The sequence below is a fragment of the Cervus elaphus genome, chromosome 22, assembly GCF_910594005.1.
Source record: "Cervus elaphus chromosome 22, mCerEla1.1, whole genome shotgun sequence".
NCBI classification, from domain to species: Eukaryota; Metazoa; Chordata; class Mammalia; order Artiodactyla; family Cervidae; genus Cervus; species Cervus elaphus.
Genome location: NC_057836.1, coordinates 23920503 through 23948301, shown reverse-complemented (window position 1 = coordinate 23948301; position 27799 = coordinate 23920503). Strand labels below are relative to the sequence as shown.

At 41.5% G+C, this 27799-nt stretch overlaps 1 protein-coding gene across 1 annotated transcript in view; it reads left to right on the top strand.

Annotated features, from left to right (window-relative positions):
* The window catches only part of GRIN2B (glutamate ionotropic receptor NMDA type subunit 2B), a 480842-nt gene that overhangs the window by 73946 nt on the left and 379097 nt on the right, over positions 1–27799 (top strand).

Below are 27799 nucleotides of genomic sequence, written 5' to 3'. Positions count from 1 at the left end.
TGGCCCCTGCAGATAGAAATGGCCATCGCTGCAGGAAGTCCTCTTGGGCGGTGCTGCTCCAAGAGACCTGGACGCCTCCAGCGTTACATCCTCAAGATGCCTAACTGTTCCAGAATGGCCAGGAGCAGTCCCGGGAGGCACTGCTTAAAATAGAGAGAGAGGACAGCAAATGGTGTTGGTTTGCCTGTGGCCAGGACTTGGGTGATGCCCTTGGGTCCCACTAGCAGGTCTGAAACAGCTAGTGGAGAGTGAGGAAATGGAGTGGCTCAGATTCAAGTTGAAACCGACCTAAGTTACTGTGTGACTAACGCACAGCAGGGCCTGTGCTGGTTGCTTTCACCTCAGTTACCTTATTTCTGCCTCTAAGATGGTGGCTCCTTGCCTGCTTTTTACGGATGAGAAAACTGAGGCTCAGCGGCCTTAAGTAATGTGTAGAAGGCTGCATAGTGGCAGGGTCTGAGTTGGAACTTGGTGCTTCTAACTCAAGTTCAGTGGTTTTCTGGCTTTAGGGCTAGGGAGAGGGAAGGGGTATAGGTGGGCAAAGAACCAGTCCAGGTGCCATTTATTGAAGAATCCAACCCAGTGGCACCATCTGGTAGTCCCTCGGAGCCTGGTCAGAGGTTAGCCACTTGCTTGTGGCCTGTTGTCAGGGACTGATGCTGAGGTGGGTTTTCCTTCCATGAGAGGCTTAGTGAGTAGAACGAGGAATTTAGAATTGAAACTGAAAATACATCAGCGGTCATGACGATAAGAATAATTAGGTAGTCGATATTGTTCAGGGTGCCAGCTACTGTGCTGAGGGCTTTGCATAAGGTAACTAATTTAATCCTGTGACGACCCTAGGAAGTAGATGTTGTTTGTACCCCTGTTTTATAGATGAAGAAACCGAGGTTTGGAGAGAGAAAGTCAGTTTCCAAAGGTACAGGCAGTGAGGGGGTGGCATCTCAGAAGCCATTGTCTCCATCTGAGGCATCTCAGATGGCCCTGCAGTGGGTACGGGCAGGTAATGTCAGGGATAGTGGGGCAGGAGTGCGTGCCCAGCCCAGTGCTCTCTAGCCACATTAAATAGCGTCTGTAGCACCTCTGTGAGCCCCCTCCCCAGAGCTCACCTGCAGGCGGCATCTTGCAGACCATTCATTTTTTAGGTGTTGAATTGGAGGCCTAAAGAGTCGAAATGACTCTCCCGGTGCTTCAGAGAGTAAGTGGCAGCACTGGTATTCCAGGACCCCTTATAAACCTCTCCCTGCCTCTCAGACTCCAGTTCTGACCCCTTCTTGGGATAGCAGGTTCTTAAAGGCAGCACCGCATAGAAGTTTCTGGAGATTCTGTGTATGTCAGAGTATGCATCTGTCCTCCACCATCCATTTCACTCCAGCCATCCCCTGTGTGTCTTGGGTTGTGCTGAGTATTCAGGCCAATATGAGAAGGGCATAAGAGGTGTTGAACAGAAGATTCTAGTCTTAAAAACCATGTCTTAGTGCTATTTCTGCCTGTGCGCTAATGGATCTTCTCAGGTGGTGCTAGTGGTAAAGAACCCACCTGCCAGTGCAAGAGATGCAAGAGATGCGGGTTTGATCCCTGGGTCAGGAAGAACCCCTGGAGGAGAACATGGCAACCCACTCCAGTATTCTTGCCTGGAGAATCCCGTGGACAGAGAAACCTGGTGGTCTGTGGCCCATAGGGTTGCACAGAGTCGAAGTGACTTAGCATATAACACACGTACTGTAGTGGGACTTTTGTTTGAGAAAAGAAAAGGAAGTGTGATGAACGTGGCTTGTATAGAACTATAGATATAGGTGGGGTCTTCCATCTAGGCCATGTGGACTCTGGGGATTGGCTTTATATTCTTTCTACCTGGGCCCTGTGATGCTCACTGCCACTGTTACTCTTGGCTCAGGTGTAAGGAGGAGGGCACAGTCGTTTCTTTCGGGTGGGAAGATTGCGGAGTAAGGTGAGATGTTACCCAGCCCTCTGAGCCAAAGGGCTGGGATTCTTGCCTGCGGGACCAGGAGCCTGCCTACCTGCTCTTCTAAGCAGAGAACAGGAGGAGGAGCCCCAAGGGTTTGTAATGTGCATCCAGGCCCTCCTGCTCTTCTGCTTCCTGCTTTCCTATGTTTTTTTTTTGGGCCGTGTCTCACAGAATGCAGGATCTTAGTTCCCCGGCCAGGGATCGAACCCGTCACCCTGCACTGGAAGAGTACAGTCTTAACCACTGGACTGCCAGGGAAGTCTGTTGCTTCCCCAGGTTGGGAGGCACCCCAGAGCTGACACTTTATTGCATGTTGCAAAATACATATGCATGGACTCCTCCCAGACAAATCTGTGAAGGGTATTATATTCAGCCCCATCTTAAAGATAAGGAAACCGAGACTCATAGAGGCCAGTCATTCAGCAAAAGTAGTTTGAACCCAGCACCCCCAAATCCTCAGGCCGTGTTCCTTCTACACTGTAGTCACCTTGATTATTATGGTGTTAGTTGCTCAGTCGTGTCCAACTGTTTGCGACCCCTTGTACTGTAGCCTGCCAGGGTCCTTTGTCCATGGGATTTTCCAGGCAAGAATACTGGAGTGGGTTGCCATTTCCTTCTCCAGGGATCTTCTTGACCCAGGGATCGAACCTGGGTCTCTGGGATTTTAGGCAGATTCTTTACCATCTGAGCCACCAGGGAAGTCCTGATTCTTACAGAGGGCAGGGCAAATTCAGACACCACTTGAAACCCAGGCTGCCTTTACGTGGTCTCATCCTGACCCTGTGCCCACAGGTAAGTACCGAGGAGGCCCAGGGAGCCTGCTCGGCTCATGGATGTGCTGTGCTGTCTGAAACCCTCAAGGTGGTTTCCTGCCAGTCGTATTAAATACGCACTTGGACAGGAGCACAAAGTCCTTCCTAGTGTCGTTCATGAAGCATCTCCTTTACATGCGAGATGTCGTTCACTTTCTCCTATCTCTTTATGTCCCACTCATGTCCCCCTTCACCTCTGATCATCTCCCCTATCCTTTGCCCTCCTCTTTCTCCTGTTGCTCTGGGAATAGCAAGAGGGCCTGGTTGGCTGTTGTTCAGGGCATACAGTTGTTGAGTCTCACAGGAGAGAGCATCAGACTGTGATGAGGGGCAGTGGCATCAGCTCCATCCTAAGACCACCCTGTGCTGCCTGGGGTGGGAAGCCCCGAGGAGCCAGCAGCAGGACCCCCTCCCTACGGAAGGGGGAGGTGGCCCTGGGTTAGAGGGGACTCCCGTTAATCCCGCTCCTCATTATTCCCCGTGCCCTGCGCTGGGGGCTGTTCTAACTTCACCTGCTGGCCCGTGTGCACAGTGGGGCAAAACTGCCCCCTCCTGAGGGCTTGGGCGGTCAAGCCTGCTGTTCTCCAGCTAAAATCTTTCTTCAGGAGGGGGTGGGAAAAACTGGAGAAGGACGAGAGTGAAAGAGGCTGAAATGAACGGGTAACTGAGAAGTTCGTGTGTCCCGGCAGCTCAACCTTCTGCAAGGCGGGGACTGCGCTGACCCCGGCGTCCTGTGCTTGGGGGAGGGGGTGCTTGTGTGTGAGGGGATGCGGGGAGCCTCAGACCTAGATGGGGGTCCCAATAAGGGAGAGAGACTATTTTCCTGCAAAGCCACAGAAGGTAAGGGGCCTTCCAGAAAGCCAGCAGATTGGGAGTTTGATGTATGGCCTGTGGTGAGCAGCTCACCAAGGAGAACTGTGTAAAGAATAATAGATATTGACACAAAGTCTGCAGGGGTTGCAGGTTGGTTCCTGTTTCCCAGGCTGGGAGGTCAGAGCAGACCCCTGAGAGGAATTCGCTTCCTGGCTGGGCGCCCTTGTGCTCGTATCCCTTCCCTCCTTCTTCCCAATTCCAGCTTCTCCAGAACCTCGGAGTTCACACTAGGCATCCAGTCCTTTCCTAAAATCTCCTCGAGGCTGGACCGCCATTGATCCTTCATACATTCTTTTTTTTGGGTCTTCGTTGCTACATGTGGGCTTTCTCTAGTTGCAGCACGTGGGCTTCCCATTGTGGTGGCTTCTCTTGTTTTTGGAACACGGGCTCTAGGCGTGAGGGCTCCGTAGTTGTCAACGAGCTTCATTGTCCCATGACACGTGGAATCTTCCTGGAGCAGGGATCTAACCCGTGTCCCCTGCACTGGCAGGCGGATTCTTAACCATGGACAGCCCCTTCATTCATTTTTGTATTCAAAAGTATTGTTTTATTTTGCTTTAGATTTATTTGGTGTCATTTAGTCGCTAAGTCGTGTCCAACTGTTTGCGACCCCATGGACTGCATGCAGTATGCTCAGTAGCTCTTATTTTTTCTTGCTGTTCCTAGCTGTGTCAGTGCTAGAGATATAGAAAGGAATGGGATCCAGTTGTTCTCTGGAGTTGTTCCTAGTCTAGTTGAGGAGATAGTCAAGGACTGACACGGTGCTGTCATAGGAGACGCACCTGTAGGGTCTTACCGGAGAACAGAAAGAGGCCTGGAGCAGGGCCATCCCAGGGAAATGCAGGAAGGCTTGGAAATGCCTTTCAAGAGAAGGTGATGCTTGAACTGCTCCATCAGGAGAGAAGGGCAAGGCAGTTCAGGCCCCTTTGGGCGTGAGTTAAGATGGGGAGATGTGTAAAGGTCCAGCAGATTCAGGAGCCCTCAAGTCTAGGACAGTAGGCTTGAGGAGCGGTAAGGCGAGAGTGAATATCTGAAAGATGCAATATCTGAAAGATGCAAACTGCAAAGATCATTTCTTGTCCTGCGAGGGGATTATATCCTGAGAGCTGCGGGAAGCCACTGAAGCATCTTTAAACAGAAGAGAGTGACATGGTGAAATTTACATTTTATTAAGAAAATTCCTTGAGAGACGGTGTGCAGGAGGATTGCTCAGAGCAGTGAGGCCTTTACAGTGATCCTGGCTGGAAAAGATGAAGGATTGAGCCTGAGCGGCAGCGGGAGACGAGATGGAGGGAGAACTAGGATGGAAAGATTAGCTACGGACAGGAGCGGGGTGCACCTTCTCTGGGGTGGAGGGAAGGGAGAGAGCAGGCTGCATATTGCTGGAATAATTATGTCCGAGCATTTCTCCCTTTTCATCAAATGAGACCAGTTCCGTTTTCTCCCCTGCACCCAGCACCAAGGCGTGGTGATGACATTGATTCTTGTAAATACTCTCTGGCAGAAATTTGGAGGTGTTTATTTGTGTGTCCTATCGGTTTTATAAGACTCTTAAGCTCTTCAAAGGAGGGCACACGATGTATTTATCCATCTATTATGTGTGACATTCACACACCAGGGAGACTTAATAAGTATTTAATAATAATAAGATCTAAGCCCCAGGAGCTTTATTGTATTTGTCAGTGAAGGAAGGAGGAGGTTTGGAAGTACTTTGTCTAAGTTTAAATTTTATAAGAAGAATCTCAAGTATTTGAACTTCTGAACACATTAACATCCATTCCTGAAATATAATATAAATAGCTTCTGCTCTTGGTTTTCCGAGGTAAATAGTTTTAGTTGCCTTTTGGAGATTGTTTCTTAAAATGTAGGAGATGGTATTTCATTGCTGTTCCTTAATCTCTGACAGTCAATCAATCTATCTTGAGAAAGAAGAGGTTTTTACAAAGATGGCTGATGTTTTCTAATCTGGGTCCCTTTTCTCTTCTCTGATGTTTTATATAAATCAGAAAAAACACCATTTGTTTGTCTCTTAGTTGCAGCCTCCTCCTCTCTCTCATGTTTATTCCGTGTCACATTTATCTCCGTTACTCCTGGGTATACCTCCAACCTTACAGCCCTCTTGTTCGCATCCTTCTTTCTGAGTGTTTCTAATCTCTGTTCCAGTTTAGGGACCAGTCAGATATCAGCCATCAGGCTGCTGGATATGGTGTATTTTCCCAGTGCATCAGGTGCTAGACTTGCCTGTGCTTCTGTGTGTTGCGATGTATCTTGTTCATATCTTTCCCCGAGACTTTCCAGGAAGTTTTACTGGATTTAAGAACAAAGCTCTTTATTTCCTGCTTCCCTCCCCGCCTCCTGTTTGGACTGTCCATCGCTAGGATGCACAGCATGTATCTATTGGCCCTGTGGAGGGATATCATTACCAACCATCTCAGTAGGCTTCTGACAGCCCTGTGTTGAACCCCGGTGGTCCTGATCCAAGAAAGGCTTGCACAAGTGAGCACCACTCATCTTTATCTGCTTGGGTTGTCTCACAGCCAGCCATGAGTTTTCACAGGGACTTCTATGCATACGAGAGGTATTGGTTTGGGTGACAAGTTCGTTTGGGTTTTTCCTTAACATCTTATGGAAAAACCCGAATGAACTTGTTGACCAGTCCAGTAGCTATCCCACATGGCCTGCCTGTCTGTGCCATGAAATATGGAGCTCCAAAATTTTGCTCAAGGATCAGTGGCTTTGATCAGGCTTTAGGAAAGTAGAAGGTGAGAAGGAAGTATCTTCACGTTGCTTTCCTGGAGACATTCCTTGTTGCAGGGATGTCTCTCCTGGGTGTGGTGTGTGTACAGTGTGGGGTAAGGGAGTTAGAGAAGGTGAGGTTCGGAAAAAGAACGAGACCAGCACTTTACAGGAGCAGATCATCTTTAATAAGGCGAGCAGGGGCAGCAGTCAAATTAGTGAGCTGCTGCACTAACCCAAGGAAAGAGTAGGTATATACAGGCATATATATGGAAATCCACTGTCTTAAGGGAGCTTGTTCTTCTCTAAGGTTGTTCAGAGTAGTTCTCTCTTAAATAGCTGGGGCAAGGAATTCTGGAGATCGGCCAGAGGCTGGACCGACTGGGAGTTGGGTGTAATCAACCTTAATGTCCTTTTTTTTTCCTTCCGGTGAGAGAGTTCTTTGTTTTGCATAGAATGGTGGAGAGGACCTGGAGGGGAGTTTTAACTCCAGGCTATTTTAAGGTGTGTAACTTTCCTTCACACAGTCCCAGAGTTCCTTCTTCTGACCACTTCTTCCACTACGTACGAATCATTTCTGGCTTCCGCTAAAGTGGTTCTTCTCTTCTGGAGCAGACTAGCAGTGTGCTTTATGTTGTATACATTTCAGACCACTTGGAACATCTTTTCTTCCATTTCCAGGCAATCACTGAATACACTGGGGTGCATTTTGTGTGAGGTTTTAAGCAAGCGGACATGACTTGAAACAAGTCATATTAAAAAAAAAGGGGGGGGTACTATGGAAGGCGGTGGCCGTATTTAATCTGTAGGAGAGAAGATCGGGGCAGGAACTCGACAGTTTTCTTCAAGCATTTGAAATGTTGCCATTTGGAAGGGGATTAAAGATGTTCTATGTATCCCTCAGGAGCAGAACTAGGTGCAAAGTAGAGGGAGATAGAGTTCAGTCCACTATAAGGAAGAATTTTAGAGCTTGATGGTGAAGAATTTTTGTTTTAGAATCAAGCTTCTTGAATTTAAATCCACCATCTGCCAGTTACTAACCACACCTGGGTAATTTTTTTTAACTCTTCTAATCTTTAGGTTCTTTTTTCATTCAATGTGGTTAATATTAGTATCTATCTCATGAATTTCTGTGGTTATCTGATAACATAATACCAGATAAATGCTCTTACCATGATTCATAGTGAGTACTTGATAATACTGGCAATTATTAACAGTCCAAACTGTCTCAAGATAGAATATGGGTTTAATGATAGTTTCCATCATTTCCATTGCAATTGAGCATTAAAATTTTTTCTTTTCACAATTGAAATTCTTTAGAATATTTATGTGTTGTTTTTAAATCTTTTTTTCCTTTGATGAAGGGGGTTGGTGGTGTCAGGGAGGAAGAAATTTTCTTCTACCCTTCTAGGTTCTTCTGGCTGATGTAAGAATGAAATCAACCTGAGACAGATTATTAGGAGAAAATCACATGTTTAATAATATGTATACATGAGGGAGACCCAGGAAAACAGAGTAACTTGCTAAAATGGCTAAAATCTTCACCTTCAATACTATCTTCAGCTAAAGACAAAAGAGGATATTGGGGGTAGTGGTTTGGGACTTCACAGGGGAGGAAGGCAATTTATATGAAGATGGAAATGCAAATGTTTCGTAAATAAATGTTTGCTGGGCCACAGACTATGAGACACAAAGTGGACTGAGATCTGTAAGGTCCTGCCTGGACTTTCCGCCACCACATCCAGCCCAGATTCTTTGCAGACATGTCTGGTGACAGCTCTATTCAGGGGAACAGGTCCTTAATCCAAACTCTTTTAGGCTATTAAGGGGAAGATCAAAGTTTTTTCCTGAGTCTTGAGCCTTGACTGTTTTCACCTTGAAATCAACTACATTCTAAAGAGACATTTTGGGGTAGCAAATTCTGCTCTCTACAATGGAGAACTGAGAAGCTTAGCCCCAGCAAAAGTTAAACTGCATAGATATTCCCATAATGTTTAGGAAATCAACCCTGAATATTCATTGGAAGGACTGATGCTGAAGCTGAATCTCCAGTACTCTGGCCACCTGATGGGAAGAGCTGACTCATTGGAAAAGCCCCTGATGCTGGGAAAGATTGAGGGCAGGAGGAGAAGGGGAGGGCAGAGGATGGACTGGTTGGATGGCATCACTGACTCAATGGACATGAGTTTGAGCAGGCTCCGGGAAATAGTGAAGGACAGGGAAGCCTCGCATGCTGCCGTCCGTGGGGTCACAGTCAGACATGACTGGGTGACTGAGCAGCAACAATAACAGCGTCTTGAATACAAAATAATGGGAGCATCAGGGAGAATGGATGAGGATGCCCTTCTGACCTGGCGAAAGTTGAATGAGGATTTCTTTTTTAAATAAAAGAATTAAGCTTTAAGACTTAAAAATATCATATGCATTTCTAACTAAGGCATTCATGGGCAGTAATAAGTTAAATGCCATTCATGCTCATCTTTTTTTAAAGAGAAAAGGATGAATTGTTTTTATCTTTTTTATCATTATTGATATAATAAAGTCTGTGGGCTTCCTTGGTAGCTCAGACAGTAAAGCGTCTGCCTACAATGCAGGAGACCCGGGTTCGACCCCTAGGTCAGGAAGATCCGCTGGAGAAGGAAATGGCAACCCACTCCAGTATTCGTGCCTGGAAAATCCCATGGACCGAGGAGCCTGGTAGGCTACAGTCCATGGGGTCATAAAGAGTCGGACATGACTGAGCGACTTCACTATACTGTATACTATAATAAAGTCTATAACTTTTGAGTCCTTGTTTATACACTTTAAAAAGCTGCGGTATAATATATACATAGCTAAGTAAATATCAAATATCACGATTGATGGATGTTTATGTATGTATATACTCACACAACCATCACAGATAAAGATAAAATACTATCATTGAGCCAGAAAGTTCCCTCATGCCCCTTTCCAATCAGTATCACCCCAGGTAGTGATGTAACCACTATTCAGACTTCTGTCAAGTGTTAGATAAGCTTTGCCTATTCTTGAAATGCATGTAAAGGAAATCAGGCAATATGTACTCTTGTGTCTAATGGCTTTTGCTTAACATCTTGTCTGTGAGATTCTTTCTTATTGTTGCATGTAAAAATATGCAAAAAAACATTTCTAGAATCTTTTTTCCATTTTTTGTATTTTATTTATTTAAAATTTTTTCATTGGAATAGAACTGGTCTACAATGTTGGGTTAGTTTCTGCTGTGAAACGAAGTCGGTCAGTCTGCTGTACAATGAAGTAAATCAGTTGTATGCGTACAAATAGCCATACCCTAATCTTTGGAAGAAATGTGAGAGTAGAAAGAGTTTTACACAACTTCATGTCCAGGCCTGTGATTAACAAATGAAGCATCTGATTCTAAACTACGTTAAGTAACTTTTCTTAGTTAACTCATGACCAACTGGCGTAGTATGCTGTATCTTCACCTAGATGCATCTATTGCAAGCTTTATTCTCAGTGAGAGGAATGTACACAGTGTCTGAATTACATACAGAATTTGAATTATTTAAAATTACAAATTACTTTGACACAAATCAAACCTCTTCGCTATTGGACTGGCTTCTCAGGTTGTATACACACGTTTTGATAGTGACATTTTTTGAACAGCTTATTCTAATTGTCTAAATAAGGAAATCATTGTCATCGTGCCCATTCACAGTCATAAAGCTCTAGGTATGACAAAATGGAGTTGATTGGTCTAAATCTTAACCCACTCATCCTCTCTCTTTTCTGTTCTCACTTTCTCTTGTGTGTGTGCACACAACCACAAACACACACACATACATGCTCACAAACACACATATACCACCTTCAACAGACCCTGTGAAAACCACTTATTACTGGGATATAACCATTCATTGCTATGTGATTAAGTGGGTCACTGTCCCCCCACAATAGTATTGTCCCTGAGACTCAAAATGTTATTCTTGGAATTGATTGAATGTAGCAAAACTGTATAGTGAGAGGATGGGAGAAGACAGAAGTCTGGTTGAGAATTGCCCTGCAGTGGGCAGTGCCCTTTAGGCTTTGATGCTGAAGGATTAGGGGTACGGCTCTGAGTGCCTGTGGATTTGCTTGTAGTTAGGACGCCAGGTACAAGATGAAACACATTAAGTGACAGGAGTACAAATAAATGCCATTTCAGCTCCAGGAATATGGCAATCTGGCTATTCAGCCTAACCCTCTGGCTAAAAACAAATTAAAATACTGGACAAAAAGGATGTTGTCCTAAAAGCATCAAATTGCTATAAGAAAATGAGGAATCAGGGGGTTGAAATTCGAGAGAGAGAAAAGCAGTGGGAGCTCCTTTTACCCAGTGGTATTTGCTGATCTAGGAAATGGAGCTGCTGTTCTGATGGCCTGGCAGGAGAGGGCACAGAACAGTTAGCTTGGGACCCTAGGGAAACCCTCCCATATTAGAGCTGGAATCTCTGAACCAGAAATATGAGCATCACAGCCCCAGGTGAGTCTATGGAGCGCTGCCTTGAGACCGAGCAGAAGGGGTTTGGGGATGGGCAAGTGAAAGAAACCTGTGGCCGAGAAGTTGGAACCACAGCAGACCTTCACCCCAACAGGTACCTGTAACCATATTTGCATAAATGGACAGTCAGGAAATCTCCAGCAGTGAGAGGCGGTTCTGGGTTCCTAGTACTACTCTTGGGCACCTGACAGAACCAGTGCAAAATTTAGGGGGAACACACCTTCATCCTTCATAAGATTACTGGGAATACTTCCTTCCCTCAACTTTTAGTAAAGAGTGTGTAAGAAAAAGCAAAAAGGAAAGTGTTAGTCGCTCAGTCATGTCTGACTCTTTGGGACCCTATGAACTTGTAGCCTGCCAGGCTCCTCTGTTCATGAAATTCTCCAGGCAAGAATACCAGAGTGGGTTGCCATTTCCTTTTCCAGGGGATCTTTCCAATCTGGTCTTCTGCATTGCAGGTAGATTCTTTACCATCTGAGCCACCAGGGAAGCCTGCAACAAAACCAGCACCAACCAGAAGAAACACTGTGCAGAAAGGCCAGCAGCAAACAGCAGCATCTTCAGACTTTGTGATCATCAGTCACACTTTGTGAAACAGCCATATTTACTAGATTTAAATTGGTGGCAGGTTGCTGAAAGTCAGCAGCTTTCAGTTGGAAATGGCAACCCACTCCAGTATTCTTGCCTGGAGAATTCCATGGACAGAGGAGCCTGGCAGGCTACAGTCCATGAGGCCCCAAAGAGTCGGACACGCCTGAGCGACTAACACTTTGACTTTCATTTTTTGTTGCATGCTCTTTACTAAAAGTGGAGGGCAGGAAGTATTTCTGCAACTTGATGGGTGACACCTTCTTTTCACCCCAAAATAATTTTAAAATGGCAGAACTCCTTATGTAGAGAAGAGTTGGAACCATGGCGGAAGGGAGTAAAAGCATATGAGGATGGTGATGAGCCAGTCTTGGTCAGAGGGATGTCAAGTCAAAGTCAGCAATTTCAAATATTTTGAACACAGCTCTTATTCAAAGGAATAAAGAATAGTGCACTCAATCGATGTATTACTGCTGATTTCAAGACTACAAGACAGCACTAGGAGAACCCAGCATCAAATCCAGCTGTTGTTCAATTGCTCAGTCATGTCGGACTCTTTGCGACCCCATGAAATGCAGCATACCAGGCTCCCAGTTCTTCCAATGAATATTCAGGGTTGACTTGCTTTAGGATTGACTGATTTGATAGCCTTGAGTCCAAGGGACTCTCAAGAGTCTTCTCCAACACCACCATTCAAAGCATCGATTCTTCAGCACTCAGTCTTCTTTATGGTCCAGCTCACACATCCATACATGACTACTGGAAAATCCAGTGGCAGCCTGTAAATTTTTATCCTGATTTTAGATCTTCAGGTAGTTCTGTTATTGTTCAGCCATTGTCTCAATCTGAAATGGAAGTGTTTCTGAAACTATGCAGTCAGCTCAGGGATACACTGGGCACTATTTGTCAGGATCAGCAATACCCAGTTGAGATTCTGGACTGTTATCAGTAGTCATCCAATAAAAGCATAATTGGCATCAGAGTATGTCACCATCTTTATGATAGCTCTACCAGGAACTAACTACCCGTCCTGTTTGTAAATCAGGCAATATGCTTAAATTAAATAGATGCAGTGTTGAAAACTGTGCCATCGAAACATGATTTAAAATCAGGAATGGATAGTGCATAATGTTAAGCTATTTAAGATTATAAACTAGGCCAAGTGTTCTGAGTTCTTGATTGGGCAAATTGCTGAGGTTCTATTGTAGCTTTTATTTCTGAAAATATGCCTTCATATATTTAGTTAGTGAAAAAAAAACTCTAAAAAGTAATAGGTAGTGGTAATAGTTAATATTTATTGATCTGGCAGTATTTATTAGGCTTTGTGCTAATTGCTATGCATAAATTAATCTCATTTAATTTTTAAAAATCTCTTTGAAGTAAGAGTTATTATTATTTTTCCTTTATAATTGAGGAAAGTGAGGCTCACAGAAGTGAAATAATTCACTTCATGTCACAGAGCTGGCAAATGTTAGTTCTGGGATTTTAATACAGACTAACACATATTTTATATATATCTGCATTTGAGTGTGTTGTATGTAAATGTATATTCTTAAAAAAATTGAACCATTGCCTTAATGTGGCAGTTTTCAAAGTGTAATCTTTAGTCTCCCAGAGTTTTCCTGAGAGTCTCAAGGGTTTGGGAGTCAATACAATTGTAATAACAAAATAGCTTATAGATACTATTTTCCTCTTTCACTATGATGACATTTGCACTGATAATTCTATGACAGTGATGGGTAAACTGTGGGTGACTTCATATAAATCAAGACAGTGGTACCAAGCTATTCTAGTAATTTTTTTTTTAAAACACCACCATGCATTCACAATAAAGCAATTCCAGACATATTAAGTTTCTTTGATGAAATATTAAAATTTTATTAATTTTGTTAATGTTCTACCTTTGAATATGTGTTTTAAAAAATAGCTTCTGTGATGAAATGGGTATTATGCATAAAGCACATCTTTTTTTTAAGTATCATGGATATCTTGAAGAAAATTACTTGGTGATTGAGTTGTGAGCTAAACCACACACTTTTTAAAAATAGAAAACTATTTTCAGCTGAAAAAGAACAAATCAGAACTTTTAGAAGCAAAACAAAAACAAAAAAACCCTGAAAGTGAAAACTCATATGATTGATTTAGTAAGTTTACATACAGCTGAAGAGAGAATTAGTGAACTGGAAGAATAATCAGAAAAATTATCCAGAGGCGGCAGTGAGAGACCCTTCCCACTGTTCCCCTTGAACAAAAGAAAATGTGTAAGAGAGGTTAAAATACATGAAGGATAGGATGAGAAAATAAAGATCTTTTCTGCTTGTAATCGGAGTTATAGGAATGCTGAGAGAAGTTAGGTATACACAATCAGTTCAGTTTAGTTCAGTTGCTCAGTCGTGTCCAACTCTTTGTGACCCCATGGATTGCAGCTAGCCAGGCTTCCCTGTCCATCACCAACTCCCGAAGCTTGCTCAAACTCATGTCCATAGAGCTGGTGATGCTATCCAGCCATCTCATCCTCTGTCGTCCCCTTCTCCTCCTGCCTTCAATCTTTCCCAGCATCAGGGTCTTTTCAAATGAGTCAGCTCTTCGCATCAGGTGGCCAAAGTATTGGAGTTTCAGCTTCAACATCAGTCCTTCAAATGAACACCCAGGACTGAACTCCTTTAGGATAGACTGGTTGGATCTCCTTGCAGTCCATGGGACTCTCAAGAGTCTTCTCCAACACCACAGTTCAAAAGCATCAATTCTTCAGCTCTGAGATTTCTTTATCGTCCAGCTCTCACATCCATACATGATTACTGGAAAAACCATAGCTATGATTAGACAGACCTTTGTTGACAAAGTAATGTCTCTGCTTTTTAATATGCTATCTGGGTTGGTCATACTTTTTCTTCCAAGGAGCAAGCCTCTTAATTTCATGGCTGCTCTCACCATCTGCAGTGATTTTGGAGCCCCCCAAAATAACATCTCTCACTGTTTCCACTGTTTCCCCATCTATTTGCCATGATCTTAGTTTTCTGAATGTTGAATTTTAAGCCAACTTTTTCACTCTCCTCTTTTGCTTTGATCAAGAGGCTCTTTAGTTCTTCTTCATTTTTTGCCATAAAGATGGTGTCATCTGCGTATCTGAGGTTATTGTTAGTTCTCCCAGTAATATTGATTCCAGCTTGTGCTTCATCCAGCCTGGCATTTCGAATGATATACTCTGCATGTAAGTTAAATAAGCAGGGTGACAATATACAGCCTTGACGTACTCCTTTTCCTATTTGGAACCCCAGTCTGTTGTTCCATGTCCAGTTCTAACTGTTTCTTCTTGACCTGATAATCATACAGATTTTTCAGGAGGCAGGTCAGGTGGTCTGGTATTCCCATCTCTTGAAGAATTTTCCACAATTTGTTGTGATCCACACAGTCAAAGGCTTTGGTGTAGTCAAGAAAGCAGAAGTAGATATTCTTCTGGAACTCTCTTGATTTTTCGATGATCCAACAACGGAAGTTGGCAATTTGAGCTTTGATTCCTCTGCCTTTTCTAAATCCTGCTTGAACATCTGGAAGTTCTTGGTTCACATACGGTTGAAGCCTGGCTTCGAGAATTTTGAGCATTACTTTGCTAACATGTGAGATGAGTGCAATTGTGCAGTAGTCTGAACATTCTTTAGCGTTGCCTTTTTTTGGGATTGAGATGAAAACTGACCTTTTCCAGTCCTGTGGCCACTGCTGAGTTTCCCATATTTGGTGGCATAATTGGGTAGAAGCAATATGTTTGAAGAAAGTGAAAAGTGAAGTGATGCAGTCGTGTCCGACTCTTTGTGACCCCATGGACTATAGCCTGCCAGGCTCCTCTGTTCATGGGATTTTCCAGGCAAGAATACTGGAGTGGGTTGCTGTTTCTTTCTCCAGCAGATCTTCCTGACCCAGGGATCAAACCCGGGTCTCCTGCACTGCAGGCATTCTCTTTATTGTCTGAGACACCAGGAAAGGCATAATTGGGTAGAAGCGATATATTTGAAGAAATAATGCCATATATCACAAGCATAGACCCCACGATTGCATCATAATGATAAAAAGTCCTACCAGAAATATATACCAATTTAAAATTTGTATATACCTAAAATAGCTATATATCTATCTTGATCTGTTTATACTTATAAATTAATAGTTTTCTAAGAGGAAAGAATAAAATATACCAATTCAAGAAGTATAATGAATACTAAAAAATATGAATATGTGTGTTTTAATTTATATTTCAAAATGACTTGTGCAGTAATCAACTGCACAGTGGTTTGTGCAGCAGAAAATCAAGTATATAAAGAATACTTTAAAAAGAAATCATAGAACAATTGTAGGATATTATGAAGAAATAACTAGCAAACTAACTCCTGATTTCTCAACAGCAACAGCAGAAGCCAGAAGATAACTAGAAACTTAATATGCTGAAATAAAGTAATGGGTACGTTAAAATTTTATGCCAGTGAAAATACCATCTAAGAATGAAAAAAGTTGTAGGCATTAAGCAAAATGAAAAGTAGAATTTTAGTCACTAAAGAACATTCTGGAGGTTATCCTTTAAGCAGAAGAAACATGAGCCTAAGAGGAAAGGTCTGAGATGCAAGATGAAGTGAAGGACAACTAATGAACATGTGAACCTAAATGAGTATTAACTATATACAACAATAATAAGAATAGCTAATAGTGAAAAAATAAAAAATGGTAAAAATGAAAACAAAAATGTAATAAGAAAGTAATGGCGTTAAAGTGTCTTTAGATTGTTATATTTTCTGAGAGAAGGGTAAAGAACTTTAAACTTCAGTAAATTATGTAGGTATGTTATAATTTCTAAGATAACCACTAAAACAATAGAACTGTATATAATTTAAAGTAGCAGATGGGAAATAGAATGATAAAAATATTTAATCATCCCAAAGAAGCCAGAGAAAGAGGAAATAAAAAAAGAGAAACATAAGTGAGGTGGAACAAATAGAAAATGCAAAATAAGATGATAAACTTAAGCTCATCAACTACAGAAACTAAAAATGAGCTACTTAAAGACAGTTATCAGATTGGATTAAAAATCTGATTATTTGCTATTTTTAAGTGACATGTCTAAAACATAAGGATAATGAAAGTATGACTATAAAAAGTTGGAAAGATATATACTTTATAATACTAACCAAAAGAATGCTGAAATAGGGTGTGGAGAAAATGGAACCCTCCTACACTGTTGGTGGGAATGTAAATTGGTGCAGCCATTAGGAAGAATAGTATGGTGGTTCCTCAAAAAAACTAAAAATAAAGCTACCCATATGATCCAGCAGTCCCACTCCTGAGCACATATCCTCAGAAAACTCTAACTCAAAAACATATACACACTCCAATGTTCATAGCAGCACTATTTACAATAGCCAAGACATGGAAGTGATGTAAGTGCCTATTGGCAGATGGATGGATAAAGAAGGTGTGGTATATATACACAATGGAATACAAAGAAGTAATGCTATTTGCAGCCACATGGATGGACTTAGAGATTATTATATTGAGTGAAGTAAGTCAGACGGAGAAAGATAAATGTATGATATTGCTTATATGTGGAATCTAAAAAAATGCTATTAATGCAAATGAACATATTTACAAAACAAAAATAAACTCTCAGGCCTAGAAAGCAAACTTATGTTTGCCATAGCAGAAAGGGGAGAGAGGGATAAATTAGGTGTTTGAGATTAAAACATACACACCACTATATATAAAATAGGTAACTGATAAAAACCTACTGTATAGCACAAGGAATTCTCCTCAGTATCTTTTAATAGTCTATAATGGAAAAGAACCTAAAAAAGAATATACATAAAACTGGATCACTGGTATACCTGAAGTTAATCCAACTTTGTAAATCAACTCTATTTCAGTACAAATTTAAAAAATAATTTAAAAACACTAAAAATAACCCCCAAAGGATGCTGATATTGGTATGTCAGTTTCATACAAAATAGACTTTATGCAGGTGGATCATTTTAATGATTAGAATTTTGGTCTACTAGGAAAATATAAAACTTTTAGATTATATGGACCTAGTAAGTGAAAGTGAAAGTGGCTCAGTCGTGTCTGACCCCATGGACTGTGGCTCAGATGAACCTAGTAATACAACCCCAAAATATATGTTATAAAGTTTAACATTTGTAGAAGGAGAAATACAAACATTTGAAATTATGATAGGAGATTAAAACATACTTCTCTTAGTCACTATAGAAAAAGCAAACAAAAGATGCATATGGTTATATAAGATTTGATCAATATGATTAACAAACTTGACAGAACTGCTGCTGCTAAGTCGCTTCAGTCGTGTCGGACCCTGTGCGACCCCATAGACAGCAGCCCACCAGGCTCCCCCGTCCCTGGGATTCTCCAGGCAAGAACACTGGAGTGGGTTGCCATTTCCTTCTCCAGTACGTGAAAGTGAAAAGTGAAAGTGAAGTTGCTCAGTTGTGTCCGACTCTTAGAGACCCCATGCACTGCAGCCCACCAGGCTCCTCTGTCCATGGGATTTTCCAGGCAAGAGTACTGGAAGGGGTGCCATCGCCTTCTCAGAACAAACTTGAGAGAACAGATATATGCAAAACACTGCAGTACAAATCTGTGGAATACTTTTTTTTCCAAGCACATAGAGAACATTTAAGATACTGTTTACCAGAACTTAAATCGCATCTCAGTAGATTTCAAAGGACTGAAATCAAGATAACCTTCTTCTTTCTGACCACAATTAAACTAGGAATCAAGAACAAAAGGATAGCTAGAAAAATCCCATATATGTGGGATAAAAACCTCATGTGTTAAAGGAAGAATCGAAATAGAAGTTTAGAAAGTATTTTGAGTCGAAAATGACAAAAATGCTGGAGTTACCTGGTGATCCAGTGGTTAAGACTACATGCTCTCAATGCAGGGGGCCTGGGTTCAATCCCTGGTCAGGGAATTAGATTTTACATCTAATTCCACATCTAAGAGTTTGCCTGCCGCAACTAAGACCCGGTGCAGCCAAATAAATGAATTTTTAAAATACTGCATATTTATACATGGGTGATGCAGATAAAACAGACCTTAGGAGGAAGTTTATGGTTTTTATAGCTTGTATTATAAAAGAAAAAGACTAAAAATTAATAAGCTAGGTATTTCTTTCATGAACTTAGATAAAGAGAAATAAAATAATCTAGAAGAGTATAGAAGGAACTAAATAATCAAGAGTATAAATGAAAGAAATTGATAATATATGTGAAGTATTCACCTACTTACAAATGTCTGGTAAGGCTAGTCATGAAAAAAATGATAAAGGGCATGCATAAATAATCTAGGGAATGAAAAAGAATAAATTATAAATCTGCATAAAATAAAAAGAAAATTGTAATAAAATCTATATGCTGATGAATAAGAAAATTAAATTAAAATAGAAAAATTATTAGAAAATAGAGCTCACCAATTTGTTGTTGTTCAGTTGCCCAGTCATGTCTTTCAATGTATATTAAAGAAATATATAGCAACCTAGATGCCCATCAGCAGATGAATGGATAAGGAAGCTATGGTATATATACACTATGGAATATTACTCAGCCATTAAAAGGAATTCATTTGAATCAGTTCTAATGAGATGGATGAAACTGGAGCCCATTATATAGAGTGAAGTAAGCCAGAAAGATAAAGACCGATACAGTATACTAACGCATATATTTGGAATTTAAAAAGATGGTAACGATAACCCTATATGCAAAACAGAAAAAGAGACACAGATGTACAGAACAGACTTTTGGACTCTGTGGGAGAAGGCGAGGGTGGGATGTTCTGAAAGAATAGCATTGAAACAAGTATACTATCAAGGGTGTAACAGATCACCAGCCCAGGTTGGATGCATGAGACAAGTGCTCAGGGCTGGTGCATTGGGAAGACCCAGAGGGATGGGATGGGGAGGGAGGCGGGAGGGGGGATCAGGATGGGGAACACATGTAAATCCATGGCTGATTCATGTCAATGTATGGCAAAAACCACTACAATATTGTAAAGTAATTAGCCTCCAACTAATAAAAATAAATGAAAAAAAAGAAATATATATCCAGATTATATAAAGGATAGTTCCATATATCTTCATAAGGTTTCCATAATTTGTAAAGAAGTGAATATTTTTGTATAATGAAGAAGACAATTTGGTAGTAAAAAGGCTTTAATAGGCCTTTCCTAGAAAAGGATACCTAAATGGTCAGTAAACATCTGAAAAGATATCAACCCCTTAAGGAAGCAGAGGAATACAAACTAAAAACATTATAGACTCAGGTTCAATCTCTGGATCAGAAAGATCCACTGGAGAAGGGAATGGCTACCCACTCTGATATTCTTGCCTGGAGAATTCCATGGACAGAGGAGCCTGGTGGACTATAGTCCATAGGGTCCCAAAAGTCAGACAGGACTGAGCAGTTAACACAAAAACATTACAAGTTGCCGCTGTATGCTCAGTGTATGCTCAGATGATTGACTAAAATATTTTGAACACCACCAAGTGTTGGAAACATCTACACTCCTTGTAGAAATGTAATAGCCCAAATTTGAAAAATAGTTTTGTATTACCTATTAAATCTAAAGTATATAGAGGATAAGTTTGAAGTTCATAGGGAAAAAATATATATGCATACATATATACACACCCATATTTATATATCCCTGCTCTAAATCACACATGTAGGTAAAAATTTAAGAGCGTTTTATACATTATCATACCAGGGTTTCTTGGATGAGAGTTTGCATGGCAGATTAGCTCCAAACTGCAATCAACCCAAAGGTCTTATCTGTATTCTAATGCAGAGAAGTATTGATATATTGAATGCAGCAGTGTATAGCAATTAAGGTAGGTGGATCACAGCTGCATGGCTAAATCTCACAGGTGTGATAGGAAAAGAAGCAGAATGTGAACTAACACACATGGTGTGATTCTATTTATATAACAATATAAAACAGCTAAACCATACTACCTAGGGATTTGCCATAAGGTGAAGTTTATGAAGAAAAGGGAGAGAATGATTAATATAATACTCAGTAGCCTGGTGGTTTCCTCAGCTGGTGAGGGAGACGATCATAAAAAGGAAAGGGCTTACAGGGGCCTTTAGGGGGCAGTTATCACATGCTGTTCTTTGATCTGAGTGTTATAGGAGTGTTTGCTCTAGAATTACTTGGAAGATTGTACATAAATGTTTTTTCAACTTTTGCTATGTATATTCCACAATAAAAAAGGAAGCCCTAAGCTGGGCTTCCCAGATGGAGTAGTGGTAAAGTTGGCAGGAGACGCAAGAGATGCGGGTTTGATCCCTGGGTTGAGAAGATCCCCTGGAGGAGGAAATGGCAACCTGTTCCAGTATTCTTGCCTGGGAAATCCTATGGACAGAGGAGCCTAGTGGACTACAGTCCATGGGGTGACAAAGTCGGTCACAACTGAACAACTGAGCACACACAGGCCACTTATATTCTGGACTATATTTGAAAAGAAGTTATATATAGCAAGGATATTTAAGACTGATATGAATAGAGATGGGGAAAGATCAATCTAGGATCAGAACATCATGAAAACAGCATGGAGGTGGGAAGACATGCCTCTTTGAGTCCTGTCAGTGGTCCCAGCATCCTTTATGGAAAGGTGGACATTGCTGGGAAATAAGGCTGTTATGTACGTTAGAGATGTATTATGGGAGCTCCTCCTAGACTTGCAATTTAAAAATTATTCTTCAATAAGAAAAAGCCCTTCATAGATAAATACATCATCTTCTGCAAAACATCTCTGTGGATTTCTTGAAAGAAAACATGACCACGGCCATAACCCTGTTGGCATCAGATAGAATAAGAAAAGTTTTCAACATCGTAACATGTTATTCTTTGTTTATACCACCTGACAGGAAGTGGACAGTTGGCAGTTTCCCCATTTGATTTATTTAATTACAGATGAATCATTTGCTTTAATTTATTATCTTGACGTAGAAAGCAATCGTATCTAGTATTTATAGATTTCCTAATGTGTTTGGCACTTTTAACTGCCGTGCTATGTTGAGTAGCAGAGCTCCTTGGGACAAATGTAGACACCCCTCTGGACATTCCTGCCTATGTTCATTTTCATTTGGATTGAACATGGCTTATATAAGGCACCTGCCCAATTGGTTTGCAACTAAACCGCCTTCAACTTGGCACTGACCCACTTATAGTTGTCAGGTTATACTGTCTTATCTTATTTCTACTGAACGTTATCCAGTCTTTTTCTTTTTAAGGTCAGTTTTTCCATTTTAAAATTTTATATATATATGTGTGTGTATATATATATCTTTAAAATAGTTACATATACATATCTTTAAATATAGCTATATGTATTTAAATATAGCTATATACATCTTATGTGTAAAAATATTATATATAGTGGGTGTGTTAGTTGCCTAGTCGTGTCTGACTCTAGGCAACCCCATGGACTGTAGACTGCCAGGTCTCTCTGTCTATGCAATTCTCCAGGCAAGAATACTGCAGTGGGTTGCCATTCCCTTCTCCAGCGGATCTTTCTGACCCAGGGATCAAACCGAGGTCTCCTGCATTACAGGCAGATTCTTTATTATCTGAGTCACCAGGGAAGCCCATGTATATATACATATACATGTATATATATCAGTTCAGTTCAGTTCAGTCGCTCAGTCGTGTCTGACTCCTTGTGACCCCATGACCGCAGCACGCCAGGCCTCCTTGTCCATCACCAACTCCCGGAGTCCACCCAAACTTACGTCCATTGAGTCAGTTATGCCACCCAACCATCTCATCCTCTGTTGTCCCCTTCTCCTCCTGCCTTCAATCTTTCCCAGCATCAGGGTCTTTTCAAATGAGTTGATTCTTCACATCAGGTGACCAAAATGTTGGAGTTTCAGCTTCAACATCACTCCTTCCAATGAACACCCAGGACTGATATCCTTTAGGATGGACTGGTTGGATCTCCTTGCAGTCCAAGGGACTCTCAAGAGTCTTCTCCAACACCACAGTTCAAAAGCATCAATTTTTCGGTGCTCAGCTTTCTTTATAGTCCAACTCTCACATCTGTACATGACCACTGGAAAAACCATAGCCTTGACTAGATGGACCTTAATTGGCAAGGTAATGTCTCTGCTTTTTAATATGCCATCTAGGTTGGTCATAACTTTCCTTGAAGGAGTAAGCATCTTTTAATTTCATGGCTGCAGTCACCATCTGCAGTGATTTTGGAGTCCCCAAAAATAAAGTCAGCCACTTTTTCCCCATCTATTTGCCATGAAGTAATGGGACCAGACTCAATGATCTTAGTTTTCTGAATGTTGAGCTTTAAGCCAACTTTTTCACTCTCCTCTTTCACTTTCATCAAGAGGCTCTTTAGTTCTTCTTCACTTTCTGCCATAAGGGTGGTGTCATCTGCATAACTGAAGTCAATTGATATTTCTCCCAGCAATCTTGATTCCAGCTTGGGCTTCATCCAGCCCAGCATTGCTCATCATGTACTCTGCATATAAGTTTAATAACCAAGGTGACAATATACAGCCTTGACGTAGTCCTCTTCCTATTTGGAACCAGTCTGTTGTTCCATGTCCAGTTCTAACTGTTGCTTCCTGACCTGCATATAGGTTTCTCAAGAGGCAGATCAGGTGGTCTGGTATTCCCATCTTTAAGAATTTTCCACAGATTATTGTGATCCACATAGTCAAAGGCTTTGGCATAGTTAGTAAAGCAGAAATAGATGTTTTTCTGGGGCTCTCTTGCTTTTTCGATGATCCAGAGGATGTTGGCAATTTGATCTCTGGTTCCTCTGCCTTTTCTAAATCCAGCTTGAACATCTGGAAGGTCATGGTTCACGTATTGCTGAAGCCTGTCCTGGAGAATTTTGAGCATCACTTTACTAGCGTGTGAGATGAGTGCAATTGTGCGGTAGTTTGAGCATTCTTTGGTATTGCCTTTCTTTGGGACTGGAATGAAAATGGACCTTTTCCAGTCCTGTGGCCACTGCTGAGTTTTCCAAATTTGCTGGCATATTGAGAGCAGCACTTTCACAGCATCATCTTTTAGGATTTGAAATATATATTTTATTTTTTTACTTTGAAAAAGTTAAGGACCTGCAAAGCTTAGTGTCATATGCCAATTTAATTAATGTGTTCTTAATTCCGTATCCAAATCTTTAATAATATATTTCAGGATGAGTCGGACAGTGTTGGGCTCTAAATTCATCTCCACTTTACAAGCTGTTTTGACCTGAGGCAAATTATTGGCTTCTCTAGATTTTAAGTTTTCTTATCTATAAAATGAGGGAAATAATTCCCATGTAAGCCTAGGATGGTATCTGACAAAATGTAATTTTCAGTAAGCAATGGTAGTAGTACTGAGTAGTTTTAATAGAAATAGTAGAAGTCGTTATTATTTGCACTGGAGAATGTGCCAGGAAATGCAATGGGCAGACAAGGGAGAGTTGCATTTGTGCTCTGTCTCTTGATTTCTCTCCACATCCAGCAAGAAGGATGCTCTGGCCACAAAGTGACCATTCAGTGGCAACAGGGTTCTCTCCTGTGCTTAAAGGCATCAGCCTGGGAATCATGCAGGCCTGGGTTTGTATCTTTACCCTGACTGTATTAGCTGTGTGACTTTTGCTTCATAACATAACCTCTCTCTAAAAAGCTTTAAGTATTAAGTGCAATTCTGTACATAAATCACAGCATAGTGGCTAATACATAATTATTCAATAAATATTATTATTGTCATCTCTAGAAATAGTAATATTAATCAAGAATATAAGGCACTAGAAATAATGACTGGGAAAAAAAAAAATCCCTCCATCTCAGACTCTGACCTGATGGGTCATTTGCAGCCTGTGGTCTTGGTTAGCTCAGAAGGAGAGGAACATGAGCAGCTCTTGTGGGTTTTTATTATCATTGTTTCCTTTCTGTCTCTCTGTCTCACCATTAAAGCAAGCCTTGTTGGCAAAGCCAGAGGGGTTTTAAGATCTTTCTTTGTTTATTATGAAGAAGATGGCAGTGGGAGGTGGGAGGTAGGAGGATGGACAGTAAGGACCAAATTATTGATTTATTTTCATTGTGGTAAAAGGCACATAGCATAAAAGGTATCATTATAATCTTTTATAAGTGTGCCGTACAATGGCGAGTGGTGATTGCATGGCGCTGGAGCAGCAAGCAGCTGGGCAGAGAGGGGATACCTCACGTCCAAGGTCAGGAACTGGGGCTGTGAGGAGATAGCCCCACGTCCAAGGTCAGGAGCAGGGGCCGTGAGGAGATACCCCACGTCCAAGGTCAGAAACTGGGGCTCTGAGGAGATAACCCCATGTCCAAGGTCAGGAGCAGGGGCCATGAGGAGATACCCCACGTCCAAGGTCAGGAGCAGGGGCCATGAGGAGATACCCCACGTCCAAGGTCAGAGAAACCCCAGTAAGACGGTAGGCGCTGAGAGAGGGCATCAGAGGGCGGGCAGACAGAAACCACTATCACAGAAAAATAACCAATCTAATCACATGGACCACAGCCTTGTCTAACTCTATGAAACTATGAGCCATGTGGTGTAGGGCCCCCCAAGACAGATGGGTCATGGTGGACAGTTCTGACAAAATGTGGTCCACTGGGGAAGGGAATGGCAAACCACTTCAGTATCCTTGCCTTGAGAACCCCATGAACAGTATGAAAAGGCAAAAAGATAAGACACTGAAAGATGAACTCCCCAGGTCGGCAGGTGCACAACATGCTACTGGAGATCAGTGGAGAAATAACTCCAGAAAGAATGAAGAGACAGAGACTAAACAAAAACAACACCCAGCTGTGGATGTGACTGGTGATGCAAGCACGGTCCGATGCTGTAAAGAGCAATATTAGATAGGAACCTGGAATGTTAGGTCCATGAATCAAGGCAAATTGGCAGTGGTCAAATAAGAGATGGCAAGAGTGAATTTTAGGAATCAGTGAACTGAAATGGACAGGAATGGGTGAATTTACCTCAGATGACCATCATATCTACTATTGTAGGCAAGAATGCCTTAGAAGAAATGGAGTAGCCATCATAGTCAACAAAACAGTCTGAAATGCAGCACTTGGATGCAATCTCAAAAACGACAGAATGATCTCTGTTCGTTTCCAAGGCAAACCATTCAGTATTATGGTAATCCACTCTATGCTCTGACCAGTAATGCTGAAGAAGCTGAAGTTGAACAGTTCTATGAAGACCTACAAGACCTTTTAGAACTAACACGCAAAAAGATATCCTTTTCATTATAGGGGACTGGAATGCAAAAGTAGGAAGTCAAGAAACCTGGAGTAACAGACAAGTTTGGCCTTGGAGTACAGAATGAAGCAGGGTAAAGACTCATAGAGTTTTGCTAAGAGAATGCACTGATCATAGTAAATACTCTCTTCCAGCAACACAAGAGAAGACTCTACACATGGACATCACCAGATGGTCAACACCAAAATCAGACTGATTATATTCTCTGCAGCCAAAGGTGGAGAAGCTCTATACAGTCAGCAAAAATAAGACTGGGAGCTGACTGTGTCTCAGATCATGAACTCCATATTGCTAAATTCAGACTTAAATTGATGAAAGTGGGGAAAACCACTAGACCATTCAGGTATGACCTAAATCAAATCCCTTACAATTATACAGTGGAAATAGAAATAGATTTAAGGGACTAGATCTGATAGACAGAGTGCCTGATGATCTATGGATGGAGGTTCATGACATTGTACAGGAGACAGGAATCAAGACCATCCCCAAGAAAAAGGAATGCAAAAAAGCAAAATGGCTGTCTGAGGAGGACTTACAGATAGCTGTGAAAAGAGGAGAAGCCAAAAGCAAAGGAGAAAAGGAAAGATATACCCATCTGAATGCAGAGTTCCAAACAATAGCAAGGAGAGATAAGAAAGCCTTCCTCAGTGATCAATGCAAAGAAATAGAGGAAAACAATAGAATGGGAAAGACTAGAGATCTCTTCAAGAAAATCAGAGGTACCAAGGGAACATTTCATGCAAAGATGGGCTCAATAAAGGATAGAAATGGTATGGACCTAACAGAAGCAGAAGATATTAAGAAAAGATGGAACGAATACACAGAAGAACTGTACAAAAAAATCTTCACGACCCAGATGATCACAGTGGTGTGATCACTCACCTAGAACCAGACATCCTGGAATGTGAAGTCAAGTGGGCCTTAGTAAGCATCACTACAAACAAACCTAGCGCAGGTGATGGAATTCCAGTTGAGCTATTTCAAATCCTAAAAGATGATGCTGTGAAAGTGCTGCACTCAATATGCTAGCAAATTTGGAAAACTCAGCAGTGGTCACAGGACTGGAAAAGGTCCGTTTTCATTTCAGTCCCAAAGAAAGGCAATACCAAAGAATGCTCAGACTACCACACAATTGCACTCATCTCACACGCTAGGAAAGTGATGCTCAAAATTCTCCAAGCCAGACTTCAGCAATACATGAACCATGACCTTCCAGATGTTCAAGCTGGATTTAGAAAAGGCAGAGGAACCAGAAATCAAATTGCCAACATCTGCTGGATCATTGAAAAAGGAAGAGAGTTCTACAAAAACATCTATTTCTACTTTATTGACTATGCCAAAACCTTTGACTGTGTGGATCACAATAAACTGTGGAAAATTCTGAAAGAGATGGGAATACCAGACCACCTGATCTGCCTCTTGAGAAACCTGTATGCAGGTCAGGAAGCAACAGTTAGAACTGGACGTGGAACAACAGACTGGTTCTAAATAGGAGAAGGAGTACATCAAGGCTGTATATTGTCACCCTGCTTATTTAACTTATATGCAGAGTACAGGCTGGATGAAGCACAAGCTGGAATCAAGGTTCTTGGGAGAAATATCAATATCCTCAGATATGTAGATCACACCACCCTCATGGCAGAAAGTGAAGAAGAACTAAAGAGCCTCTTGATGAAACTGAAAGAGGAGAGTGAAAAAGTTGGCTTAAAACTCAACATTCAGAAAACTAAGATTATTGAGTCCGGTCCCATCACTTCATGGCAAATAGATGGGGAAACAGTGGCTGACTTTATTTTTGGGGGCTCCAAAATCACTGCAGATGGTGACTGCAGCCATGAAATTAAAAGATGCTTACTCCTTGGAAGGAAAGTTATGCCCAACCTAGACAGAATATTAAAAAGCAGAGAAGTTCCATCTAGTCAAGGCTATGGTTTTTCCAGTAGTCATGTATGGATGTGAGAGTTGGACTATAAAGAAAGCTGAGCGCCGAAGAATTGATGCTTTTGA